Consider the following 13,840-nt stretch of genomic DNA (forward strand, 5'->3'; position numbering starts at 1 on the left):
GTCCAGACAAATGGCTTTGCACTCTTTTTTAGGAGGGTGGTGATGGGCAAAACAATCCTGGAAAATCCTGAAATTAACTTTCGATAAAAATTACTTAGTCCCAAGAATCTCTGAATGTCCTTTACAGAGGTAGGGACTGGCCACTCCAGGATTGCAGTGACCTTCCCGGGGTCCATCTGTACGCCCACACGGGACAATAGAAAACCCAGGTACAGGACTGTGGATGCTTGAAAAATGCATTTGTTAGGGTTGACTAAGAGGTGGTGTTCTTTTAATCGTTGGACCACCTGCCGGAGATGGAGTCGTTGATCAGCCTCGGAGGTGGAAAAGACCAAGATATCATCGAGGTAAACGATAGTATTGTGGAACAGGACATCAGAGAATATACGGTCCACAAATCTCTGAAACACCGCTGGGACGTTGACCAGGCCAAACGGCATGACCCGATATTCAAAATGCCCATACGGGGTACGAAAAGCAGTCTTCCACTCATCCCCCGCACGGACCCGTAAGAGATGGTATGCTCTTCGGAGATCTAATTTGGAGAAGATCACCGCTCCTTGCACTGCTTCTAATATTTCCTTTTTCAGTGGCATGGGATATCGGTCTCGAATGGTGACACTGTTGAGACTGCAGAAGTCGATGCAAGGACGGAGCTCTTGGGAGTCCTTCTTAGGAACAAAAAATAAAGAAGCCCCAGCGGGGTAACGGGACGGTTGTATCGGGCCATTCTGAAGGTTTTCGTCCAAATATTTCCGTAAGACTTCTTTTTCCTTAAGTGAAAGGGAAAACATCATCCCAAATGGGACTAGTGCATCTGGTATCAGATCAATGGAGCAGTCCTCCGGCCGATGCGGGGGTAAAGCTTGCGGACCTTCACTGCAGAATACCTCCTTGAAATCTTCTAGAAAAGCAGGAATGGGAAGAATTTCCAAAGCAGTTCGAACTTTGGGCTCCGCCATAGTTGTTTCTACTTTAGCATAATTCTTCTTCTGAAGGCATGTCTGATTGCAGTAGTCAGAGGTAAAAGCAATCTGGTTTTTCATCCAGTCTATGGCCGGGTTATGTTTCCTGGGCCAAGTTATGCCCAGAATGACCAGAAAATGTGCCGCCTTGATGAGATCGAATTGGATGGTTTCTGCATGATGTGTTACAGTCACTCCCAAAGGAAGGGTGGAGTGAGTGATAAGACCAGAACACAAAGTTTACCGTCCACTCCCTCCACCTTTTGATTTTCATCTTTTTCCAGGGTTTCAATTCCCATCCTCTTTGCCCAGGAAATGTCCATGAAACAACCATTGCTCCGCAGTCTACTAAGGCTAACACCTCGATCTTCTCTTTATTGGATAGGAGCTGGATACCCATCACCATAAGCCGGTTGTCATCTGACGGCAGTGTTGTGGTTACTGACAGAGACACATAGGGGCTTATTGATGTACCTCGGAGACCTGCCCCTTCTAGTTTCGAGGGCGGTTGTTGCCCGGACGTCTAGGAGGTACTAGAGGACAGTCCCGCAGTATGTGCTTTTCAGAACCACAGTACATGCACAGGTTGTTATCCTTTCTTCTTTTTCTTTCTTCAGCACTTAAAGGGCCTCTCATGGTTCCAATCTGCATAGGTTCATCATGGACAGTGGAAGGTGAGGAGGAGCTTGGAGCAGGGGTTTCTAGTCGGATTGACATCCCTCAGTTCTTTCGACGTTCGGAACGTCTTTCACTTAGACGGAAGTCAATCTGGAGCACCGTAGAAATTAAGTCGGAAAGGGTTGCTGGTCTTGGAGATCGAGCCAGCTCATCTTTAAGTTCTTCTCTAAGCCCTCTGCGAAATATAGCATATTGTGCAGAGTCCGGCCAACCGGTCTCCGCGGCTACTTGTTTGAATTGAGCATTGTAGATTAGCAGATCCGAGGTACCCTGTCGTATATCCAGCAGTTCTTCACTAGCTTCCTGGGCTGTCTCCTGTCTTTCAAAGGTAGCCTTGAGCTGAGCGGTGAAGACGCCATAGTCCTGAAGTAAAGGACTACCGCTGGTGACCAGGGGGGCTGCCCAAGCCAATGCGTTGCCTGGAAGGTTCGAAATCAGAAAGTCTGCGGGCAGAAGGTAAAGTGTATAATACAGGCTTCCATTAAGTCCTTAAATTTCCGTGGGCATCCATCAAACTTTCTTGACGTAAGAGGCATTGGGGGTAACTCTGTACGCTGTTGCTCTCGAGCAGCCACTGCTTGTCGAAGACTGGCATTTTCATTCTTCAGAGCCTGGACCCCTTGGGTCAAATTCTGTGCGGCGTTTACTACCTCTTGTAGCTGTTCTGCTGAAGCCATCGTGAAACTTTCTTGGTGGTGTTGCAATCTCTCACAATGATCAGGATTGGTGTCTGGGATGGAGTCCACACTATACTCTACAATGCTAATGGGATCTATTTCCCCCTCCTCCTCCTCCTCACCTGACACAATAGTGGTGACCTTACTCCGTTTTTCCTTTTTCTTCTTGTCTTTGTGTCTTCGGTCGAAGAGATAGGGTCTCCCTCGGTTAGAAGCCACTCTGCTGCCTATCAAATGACGGCACGCAGGAGGGGCCCCTTTCCGTAGGAGTCCAAAAAAGAGGAAAAAGCCTGTGGGCAGAAAAAACCTCTTGGAGTTGGTAGAATCGAGGACAGCAGGAGGATGAATGTAAAACGAATCCGGTCTTCCATTATGCAGCAGGAATAGCAGATGAAGACTCCGGTGGCCAAGGTCCCTGGTAAGCACGTTTTATCAGGTAGGTAGATGGAGTTCAAGGAAGGCTCCGGCAGGATGCAAGCAAACCCAATGAATCACTCCGGTAGAAGACAGAACAGAAGGAGCCGGGAAGGGAGACACGGAGTAGGTCGAAGGTAAACAGGAAGGCAGGAGACGAACAGGAAGGCGAAAATAGGGAAAGGAACCAGGAACAAAACGAAAGAGCGTAGAAAAACGGAGCCGGCGGGAGCCGGTCCGAGAAACAAAAGAATGAACAGCAAGCAAAGGGGGAGCAAGAAACCCAGACTGCGGGCGATATGAAGCAGACTACGGGGAAGAGCAGGGAGCAAGCGTCAGACTCACGAAAGAAGCCTAGTAAGTTGCAACGCAACGCCGGACAGGAAAGGGAGGGGCTAAAAGCACGAGGTGGAAAGAAAGACTAGACCCACACCCGAACCAGGAAGGGAGAGAGAATCCGACTGGCGATACAGTCGCCTGCTGGGCCATAGACGCCAGGTAAAGCGGCGCATGACAAGGGGTCATTTGTATTACCGGTTGCACTGGTTGGGTTTTGGCCCCGAGGAACGGTCTTGGGAGTTGGCTACGAATGTCCATGCCCCCCGTTTGGTCTCCCGGTTTCATTGTGACTATCCATCCTGCCCACGGGGTCGTGGGTTTTTGGGGGGGGATTCTGTCATGCCTACAGCACGTTCATTCACCCAATCTTGTTCTCCTTCCCGACCATGTCCCAGACCGAGTACAAGCTCTCACGTTAAATCACTCTCCATTCCCCCCATGAGATCAGATCTTCCGCTGGTGGGAGGAGTTGGGGAGGCCATCAGAGAAAACGTCCGGTAAGGGGTCATCGCCTTTATCTCAAGTGGCGACTCCCCTGGCGTATGTCCTCAATGCACAATCCGGCCACCTCTGGCAAACAACCACTAGGGGCATCAAACCTGCACAATACCCAGACCTTCACCGAACCACGTGCTGCAGCTTCCGCCACTCCTACTCCCCAACAACAGACAGATCCATTAGCTTATCATGGCACGGCATTGCGGGTGGCCGCAGTAACGGCCACGCCTCTTTGGACCACCGCATTTTCATTGGATCCAGCAATGCTCAAGCTTCCACCGTCAAACGCAGTGATCATGTGACGCGTAACGCGTCCTTAGTAATCACGTGACATGTCTCCGGGTATTTAAGGAGCTCCAGAATGCTACACAATGCTTCTCAACTGTTTGTTTATGCTGTTTTGGAGCCTCCTATTCGTTCTTGTTACCTGGAGCTACTGTTTTTTGACCACGGACTACGTATTACGGATTCCTATGCTTTTCCCTTTTTTGGTACTTTGTTTGGTCTCTATTGAACTCTCGGAATTACAGACCACGGACCGTCCCTTGGATTATCCTTAAGTCTACTCCTTTGGCAAAGTCATACCCGGCCTCACTGTTGATAACTTGGTGCTCCAGCTTCCATCCTCCAGGAGCATCCTACTCAGGTGGTTTCCAGTGTGGCATTCCATCTTTCCTCCTCTGGCCTCCCTGATGTCAGCACACTGAGGGAATAGGCATTACCCCATCGTTTAGGCTTTCCATCCAGTGGTTCTTGGTAGGTGTCGTTCTCCTTTGGGTAATACTGTATAGTTCTGCCTTGTGTGTTCCTGGTCTTACCTGTTTCTTTTCCTTTACAGCAGTAATCTGGACCATGCGGGTATCCTATTTCTCCACCTGTCGCCCTTATCCTCGAACAGCAAGTGACTATTTTCTTGCTGTTGGTGGCTTCGGGACGGAGGTATTCTTGTTCCTTGCGACAATCAAGTCTTGACAGTCCCCTTCTCACTGGAGAGTTTTAGAATAAGGTCTCTGTCCCTGTAATATAGCAGTCTTGCAATAATGGTTCGTGGTGGGGCGCCAGGTCTGGGAATTGGGGAGAGGGTGCGCACGTTCCACCAAAAAGTGTGTTGAAAAAGGTGCTGCCTTGAGAAGGTTCTCTGTGAATTATTCAATGAGTCCCTTGCAATAGCCTCTGGTGTCCCCACAATACGGGAATTGTTACACCGTGATCGTGACTCGAGGTCCTCGCATTTGCCACAGGATTTGCCCAATTCGGTTCTCAGTTCAGCTAGGGCCCGATTATGTTGGTCCACTTTATCCTCAACTTCCCCAATCCTGCTTTCAGCCTTGTTTATCCGGCTACTCTCTTTTTCTAATTTAGCCTTCAGTGAGCTTTTTGTTTCCACTATGTCATCTAGCTTTCCGTTTGCCAACATAAATCTGCTCTGCATTGCCAGCATTAGTTTGTCATCCGTTTTTCCACTGGATTCACTTTGGTGTTTCCGCTAGTCCCCTGGTTTTCCATCCCAGTAGCCTTTGCTGTGGGGTTTGTGTAGGAGTCCATTGGGCCACGTTTTTTACCAGCACCCTTCGTCATGCCATAGCTCTGGTCTTGATCCCGGTCTGGAGAGTTCGCTACTTATACGTGCCTATTCTGTTGTGATCGGTTGTTCCCACCTGCTCACTAGCAGGAGTGCGTTGGTGGCTCAGAGGGTTGCCAACTATCTCCCTTATCTCAATCACGCCAGTCAGGAGGTCTGCACCCGCTGGTCGTGTTTGCCAATCTTTACCTGTTTCGATTTGAATATTTGTTTTCTCTGGTGGACTCTGCCTCCACACCAAAAGGGGATCAGTTACTTTCACAGGCCCCTCCCCGTGTGTTGTGGTCTGTTCCGGGGGTGGGGGCTATCCACTGCTGGGTAGCAGATCACTTGATGGCTAACCTATTTGACAGCCAGTTCTTTCACTTCCTCAGTCAGAATTTGTGCTGGCTGCACTCTCTTTATATGCTTTGGGGCTCTCCAAACCTTCAACACTGTTTTTGGGCTTTATGCATTATGATTGTGGATGTGAGTGTGGAGTATTGCTCAGACTGGTGTGTGTCACTTGCTGCCGGCCATGAGTTCCAGCTTTACGTTGCGCTTCTGTGCCTTGGCGGGTGCTGGTTTCCTGTTTCCGGTTCACCACTGTGGACCTGGTTGCTACCGTGGTTCGCTGCTGCCTATTTCCAGCAGCGCTGGTTTATATGGAGTCACCGGCGATGAAGCTTTGGGAGTTCCGACCCTGCTCCGTCCTCCTGGTGTGTGCTAGAGGATGCTGTGCCCCTCCCCCCGTGCGCCGCGCACCTCTCCGGCCCTCTGCGCTGGTTCCTGCACAGTATTATGTTATATGCTGGGGGGAGGTCTGGGTGGGGGGTGGCTCCACACCGCTTAAATGATGTGCTTCAGCCTCACCTGTACGGCGTGTGGTCTCAGCAGGGAGGCACCCGGTGTCGGCTCTCGCAGTAGCCGATTATCCAGGTCTGTATGGGCGCAGTTATCGTAGCCTCCAGGCGGATTCCGCCCGCTGGGCACCAACAACATGACCCGGAGCACGCTCTGGTTATTTTTAATAAGGGAGCTTCTCCGCCCCAGGGAGGCCAGCAGCTGGAGAAGGCTGCATTGTTGTTATTGCTGTAAGCTCCCGCGTCAGTAGTTCTTCAGCACTCCAGATCTTGCATTAGCTGGAGCTACAGTCAGGAGAGGGCCTCGCTGCCAGCCGGCTGATTGTTTTTATTGCAGTATCTCCCTTACAACGCAACGGATCAGAACAATTTTTGGTGCTTTCCTTCTCCTTTACTTCCGTTGTTGGTTTATTCATTCCACTGTGTCGCAGCTGGTACTTAGCAGGATATTAAAGACTTTTAGGATGTTGCCGGGGCCGGAGCTACACTCAGGCAGCCATTCCTTCTTGCTGCTCGACAGCGCCCCCGTTGATGGGTGTTTTATCTATGATCTCTGTGAATATGTAAATGCCTCTTGTAAACGGTCAGGAAGACACTGTTAATTTACCCTTACATGGCAGGTTTCATGTATCTAAATTCATCAACCTGCGCATTTAAATTGTTGGGCAAATCTGTATGTATTTATTTATTTTACATTTTGGATATGTATGATATGTTTATTTAACATTTTTCTGTAAATGGCACAAGCCGAATAAAGTGTTTATTATTACTGTGAGAAACCTGAAGGTGTCTCACCCACCAGTCCCCAGGGACGGATTCCGCCCGCTGGGCACCAGCAACATGACCGGGAGCACGCTCTGGTTATTGTTAATAAGGGAGCTTCTCCGCCCAAGGGAGGCCAGCAGCTGGAGCGGACCGCATTGTTGTTATTGTTGTAGGCTCCCGCCTCAGTAGTTCTTCAGCACTCCGGATCTTGCATTAGCTGGAGCTAGTCAGGAGAGGGCCTCGCTGGCAGCCGGCTGATTGTTTTTATTGCAGTATCTCCCTTACAACGCAACTGATCGAAACAATTTTCGGTGCTTGCCTTCTCCTTTACTTCCGTTGTTGGTTTATTCATTCCACTGTGTCGCAGCTGGCACTTAGCAGGATATTAAAGACTTTTAGGATGTTGCCGGGGCCAGAGCTACACTCAGGCAGCCATTCCTTCTTGCTGCTTGACAGCGCCCCCGTTGATGGGTGCTTTATCTCCGATCTCTGTGAATATGTAGATGCCTCTTGTAAACGGTCAGGAAGACACTGTTAACTTACCCTTACATGGCAGGTTTCATGTATCTAAATTCGTCAACCTGTGCATTTAAATTGTTGGGCGAATCTGTATGTATTTATTTATTTTACATTTTGGATATGTATGATATGTTTATTTAACATTTTTCTGTAAATGGCGCAAGCCGAATAAAGTGTTTACTATTACTGAGACCTGAAGGTGTCTCACCCACCAGTCCCCAGGGATCTGTCATCCAAATGGCCAGGAAACGGACATTACTTTTGGATTCAGTTCCTGGGGGTGGACCAGTGTGGGAGGATCACCTGGATGAGGGGTCCTCTGGGAGTGGAAGTAGGACACCGGATGGTGAGACGCAGTAACACCTTTCCCCCATCCTACCAGGTAGGATACCTAGGAATCAACCCTCCCCCTCCTTTCCCCAAACACACACTTTTTCACGGACAGCTCACTGTGAGAGAAAACGGACTAACACCAGAGCCGTATACCTGACATGTCCCAACACAAGGGTCAGGCAGAGTCAGGCAATTACTGAGGCGGGCAGGAGCGATTGCTGCCGTAGTGCTGTCCTTGACTCCTACAACAAAGATAATCCAGTAAAGTCAGCACAGCCGGTGAGTAGGGGAGACTGATAGCTGACCGGTCTGTGTTAGAACGAAGGTTGCAAACGCCAACATTGTATGAAGAAATCTGAAAAGAACAGAGTATAAGGCGTGTAATGAGCAACGCAAATATAATTGAATAGCCAAGGAGTGTCTGAACTCTTGAGACCAAGATAGATGCCATATACAGAGTGGTCCGGCATCACGTGAGTGCTCATTCGAAGGTCTCTATTAGGTATCCTACTGAGAGTGTAAAATTGTGAACTGTAAAATCGAAGTGGTCTTGCAACGGATCAAGCCAAACCCTGTGCACATTTAGAAATTTTTCAATAGCTAATACAAACTGTAATTTGTCCGAGCCAGGCTGAGGGAGACAAGCTCGGCTGAGGGGAATCTGGGGTGAACCCTGCATCACCCGATAAAAGATATTCTATAAGCATTGTAGGAGCGGATCTGAGCCCGGAAGAGGGGGATCCAAACTAAAGATTGTGGTAGAAAAAGGATCTGGGTCCGGCTGAGGGAGATCCAGGGTGAAGAGTGAATCTCCAACTTTTTGTTGTTTTGGTACATCAAGCCCTTTAAATCAAAAGACTTTGATAACTTAAGAGACTTGGGCACAGAAGGCCCTGATGTTGGTAATGGAACTGTGTCCTCGTGCAGAAGAATCCCAAGAGTGTGCTATGCTTGAGTGAACCGCCTTCTCCTGTGCTGAAAACATGGGAAAAGGAGGTCAATGGCCTGAACATCCTGATTTATCACTTTGTGAACACTTCTTTCTTTTTCATGATCATTTCCCCACACAATTTGTAAATTAGCGGTAAGGATTGGCAATAGGTTTAGTATAGGCTCTTTTTGTTGGACGAGTCTCCACTAGGACTGCGTTCTTATTATTTGATGGTCGTGACTTTAGATTTAGATAGGTGTTTATCACACCCATGATAAAGTTCAATCAACACACTTGAACTGTGGTCACTTGTGTCTGTCTTACTTTGATACCATGCCTTTCTTACATTACTCATTCAGGCATCCCATCAGGATTCACCAAGGCACTAGTATATGAGCAAGTGGGTGCGTTTCTGTCATTGGGCACTCAAGGAGGTGCATCCATGACAGTACTCCCTGCTTCACATTCTTTTGTTTCACCTGGACCATTTGGGCATTCAGGTAAAGTACAGCCTGTTTTATGTGTTGATGATCGAAGGCTACATGAATTCATGTGGCAAATGGTTTTCTTTACAAAATCTATTTGTTAAGAAGCACTTACAAGGGTTTCTATTGTAGTTTCCTACTTTTAGGCTAGCCCATCCCTTATGGGATTTGAATGTTGTGCTACCTGTTTAGGCACTAAAACTATTTAAGGACATAGCCACATCTGACTTGAAGTTGGGCATTTTTGTGGCTTTTACCTCAGTGCGATGTATCAGACAGGTAAAGGTTGTTTCAGTCTGAGAGTGCTACACTCTGTTCCATCAAGACAAAGTTGTGTGTAGAACCAACCCTTCCTTTTTTCTTACAGGCTTGTTGGCCTTCCATGTCAATGATGATATTGTGTTGCCCATGTTTTTCCAACCCCTGCTTCGGCCTTGTGGCATCTCATCAGTGTTCTGGATGGTCAAAGGTGTTGTAACTTAAGTCCCTCCTGGGCTCATGGAAAAGTCATGTGCACCATGACACTTGGGAGACGTGTCATCCTGCTAATAAAAGGTGCGTCTCATACCACCATGTCTCCTGACTGCAGTGTTTCATTGCAGTGCGCACCATCTCTACATAGCCAGGCAGAGGCCCTCCTTGCTCACCAATAAAATTGCCAGTCTACAGACCAAAATAGCGGACAAACGTAGACTACTACGTAACGACCAAGCTACTACTAAATCATCCACTGAAGTACAGAACCACCATCTCCTACCTCGCTTTAGACCACAACATGGGACTGAAACCGCCCTTGTTGACTTAAAAAGCCAGATTGATGACCTGAAAGACAAAGGTAGACTTGCTGTCCTGCTCTTCCTGGACCTGTCAGCGGCGTTTGACTTGGCTGACCACAAGGTACTATGTGATCACCTGAAGTCAGTAACCTATTTCTACAAATCAGCCATCACCTGGATACAATCGTTCCTAAACAAAACCACTATGCAAGTCTTCTCGCCTACCGCAGCAGCTGACCCCATACCTATCACCTGCGGTGTGCCCCAAGGGTCCTGTGTTTCACCCACTTTGTATAACATCTTTACAAAGCTGTTCTTTGATAAACTGGATCGTCTCAGTGTCACCTACACTAACTATGCAGATGACACCCAGATACTCCTACCCCTTACTGGCACATACGACACAGATGTTCATCGCGTGAACGAAATCTACACCATCATTCCGGCATGGATGGCCGTCCATGGCCTATGCCTGAATGATGATAAAACGAACTACTCCTAGTAGGCTCCACAACCAATCTAAATAAACTAAGCCCCAACTACAACACATTTAAGATAGATGGGAACAACATTCCAATCGTCAAAGCAGTAAAAACGCTCAGCTTCTACTTTGATGCCACGTCCAACCTCAGCAAACAAGTAAATATGACCGCCTCAGCCACTGCTTACACAGGCAAACTGATAAGAGCATGCAGACCTATGCTGTCCTCTGAAAGCTGTCCCACACTAGCCAGAGCTCTTATAGGCTCCAAATTGGACTATTGTAAGGTGCTCTACTGAGACGCCAACAAACCAGTAATTAATGAGCTTCAGACTCTGCAGAACAATGCTCTCAGAGCTGCCTTAAATATACAGAGAAATGAACATATCTCAGCAACTAGGAAACAACTCAAATGGCTCTCCATAAATGAAAAGATCAGACTCAAAACCTTATGTCGCACCTTCAAAGCGCTGAACCACACAGCCCACCCCCACCTCACTGAAAAATTCACCTGGAGATCCTCCACACGGATTACCAGATCTACAGATACCTCTTGCCTGACGGTCCCTAGGTACAACCTAAAAAGATCAGGCAGATCTAGTTTTCCGGTCCTGGCCTCCCAACTGTGGAACTCCCTCCCATCTGACATCAGGGCCATACAAGTATTCGACAATTTGAGGAGAAGTGTTATCTCCTGGATACTCAGCAAGAACTAAACAGCTACTGCGTGCTACCTGTGTGTAGCCAAATACCTACCTGCATTTGGCTTTTTTCACAGATGAATGTACTTTACCCTTTGCCAACCTGTATTACCCATTTGAATGTATGTACTTTACCTTTGCCAGCCTGTCTACACATTTGAATGTATGTACATGTTCCGCTGACAAACTGTTTGCCATGTTCATGTAACTGTGCTCTAAAGAGCCCATACACCCCTGGGTCAGGCATGCTATATAAATAAAATAAACAAACAAAACAGAGCCTTTCATTTTGATTGCCGTCCCCCAGCAATATAACAACTGGCGACAAGGTAGTTTGAGCTCAGCGTGCCGGAGCACGCTGTTGCAGACGCCTGCCTGGTAGTGCGTCTCCCTCCCATCTGACATCAGGGCCATACAGGTATTCGACAACTTCAGGAGAAGTGTCATCTCCTGGATACTCAGCAAGAACTAAACAGCTACTGCCTGTGTATAGCCAAATACCTACCTGCATTTGGCTTTTTTCACAGATGTATGTACTTTACCCTTTGCCAACCTGTCTACACATTTGAATGTATGTACGTGTTCCGCTGACAAACTGTTTGCCATTTTCATGTAACTGTACTCTAAAGCGCCCAGACACCCCTGGGTCAGGCACGCTATATAAATAAAATAAACAAACAATCAAAACAGAGCCTTTCATTTTGATTGCCATCCCCCAGCAATATAACAACTGGCGACAAGGTAGTTTGAGCTCAGCGTGCCGGAGCACGCTGTTGCAGACGCCTGCCTGGTGGTGCGCGTTGGGTCTACTCCAACAACCATCGATTCCCAGATGCGCGCTGTATGAGAAATGAGAAATAGAAAAAAATAACAATCAGAAGACCAAAACGCTGCTCCTGTCTAGGGGAGAGAAAGTAGCGCCGTGGCAACGACCGCCGCCACATCACTGTGCCATTGTGCGCCTGCCTGGGGGAACGAGGTGCGGCACAGACCACTGCCGCTGTAAAGCATGCTGCTTCCGCCTGGGATAGAGAGGTGTGACGAGGACCGACACCACATCTTTGGCACTGGACTCCTGCCTGGGGGAGGAGTGCGCTGCACAGACCGCTGCCCCAGTCCTGTCTCACCCAAGACCCACATCTGCCACACCCTACCTGACATCCGTTGGCCATAACAATGAGGACCTGCCTGCGGGCAGGCCACTGCTGCCGGAGATCTCGGAGCATGTCGCCTTCATGAATCTGCCTATCCTCGGGGGCCCTGCTGCACAGTGTGGGCCAGGAGCAGGTCAGTTCATGCTATCCTCACAACTTGGACCCTGCCTAACCTTGTTAAGAGCGGGTCTGTCACTTTTATGCCCCCACTGTTCTCGTTGAGGAGTGTCTTGCCGAAGGTGCCTCTTACCTCCCCATGGTTGCTCCCACCAGCCAACTCCAACATCTTGCCAGCACTGGGTGGGCATGGACTGCCGCCATGGAAGGACTGATACCACAGAGCAGGTGTGGCCCCCAGTAACACGGGTGCGGCCTTGCCTGCATGCAGTCTATGGACATGTTGTTCCAGAACTTCACAGACAGCCTTGTCCAACACCAAGGACGTGAATGCATGTGCCTCCACCAACGAACTACGGCTCCAAGTTCTAGTGGAGGTTTTATCTCCCTGGAATAGCATCAATGTAATTGCCTAAGTACGCATGGTCCAGAGAACCAGGATGTGACTTCTGAAAGCTGGGATCCCTCATGTAACAAGTCGATTAAAATGGTCACATTAAAAGTTGGGATCTCATATGTACATGCTTAAATAAGATCCAGCAAAAGCTGTGTTCCTTCATTTCTAACATGCTGAAACAGACCCAGTAAAAGCACGTCATGGGTACTCCACCTCTCTTTGACTAATAAAGTGTTTTATAGGGGTGCGTACTGCCCAGTGCCCCATTGACTATTAACGCATGTGATCAAAGAAACAAAATGTAATGCAAGTGGTTGGTGCTATGTTTATTGTTGTGTCATGTCATTTGTTTTAAGTTATACCCTTGGAATGGTCTGTAACTCAAGCCCCTCCTGGGCTCATGGAAAAGTCACGTGCACCATGACACGTGGGAGAGGTGTCATCCTGCTAATAAAAGCTGCGCACGGCCATCCGTGGGCCAGTCTCATACCACCAGGACTCCTGCCTGCAGCGTTTCATTGCAGCGCGCGCCAATCGCTGCGTAGCCAGGCCGAGGCCCTGCTGCAGAGCCGTTCATTCTGATTGCCGGTCCCACGGCAATATAACAAAAGGGAGCTTACATTTCATCTGGATCTCTCCAGTGCTTTTGTGGCCTATGGGGGTGCCTCCATGAGTAAAGCATCAGCCAACGTGTCTATTGTGTGCTGGGTGGTGTCTTGCATCCTATAATGCTACTGGGCGAGTGATCAAGCACCTTGCCTGACAAGCAGGCAAAGCCATGGCGGCCTCAGTGGCGCTCTAAAACCATGAATCTCTGGTAGTTAGAACGTTACGAATTGGACATCAGCTTAAGAGCTCATGCACAGTTTATCGTTTTTTTATAGCGCTTATATAGTGCCTTTATCCAGAGCGCTTTGTAAACGTAAATAACACCAGTAAATACAGCAATGCTTGACAAAGAGAAAAAACAACAGGGCAATCCTGAATTAAAGGAATAACGCCTATTATAAATATTCTTTCAGCTTGTTTTAAATAAAGAAAGAGTAGAAGACTGCACGCCGAAACCGGTCTGGAAATAAGGTGCCAGCATCAAGGTTACCGGCACATTTTCCAGACCGGCTTACTCCAAGCCTGCCGATAGGGGCTGTGAACTACTGGCAGGCCTTACCTGCCGGTAGCTCAGGCC

Source organism: Ambystoma mexicanum, chromosome 3q (genome assembly GCF_040938575.1).
Source record: "Ambystoma mexicanum isolate Mex_15411 chromosome 3q, UKY_AmexF1_1, whole genome shotgun sequence".
NCBI classification, from domain to species: Eukaryota; Metazoa; Chordata; class Amphibia; order Caudata; family Ambystomatidae; genus Ambystoma; species Ambystoma mexicanum.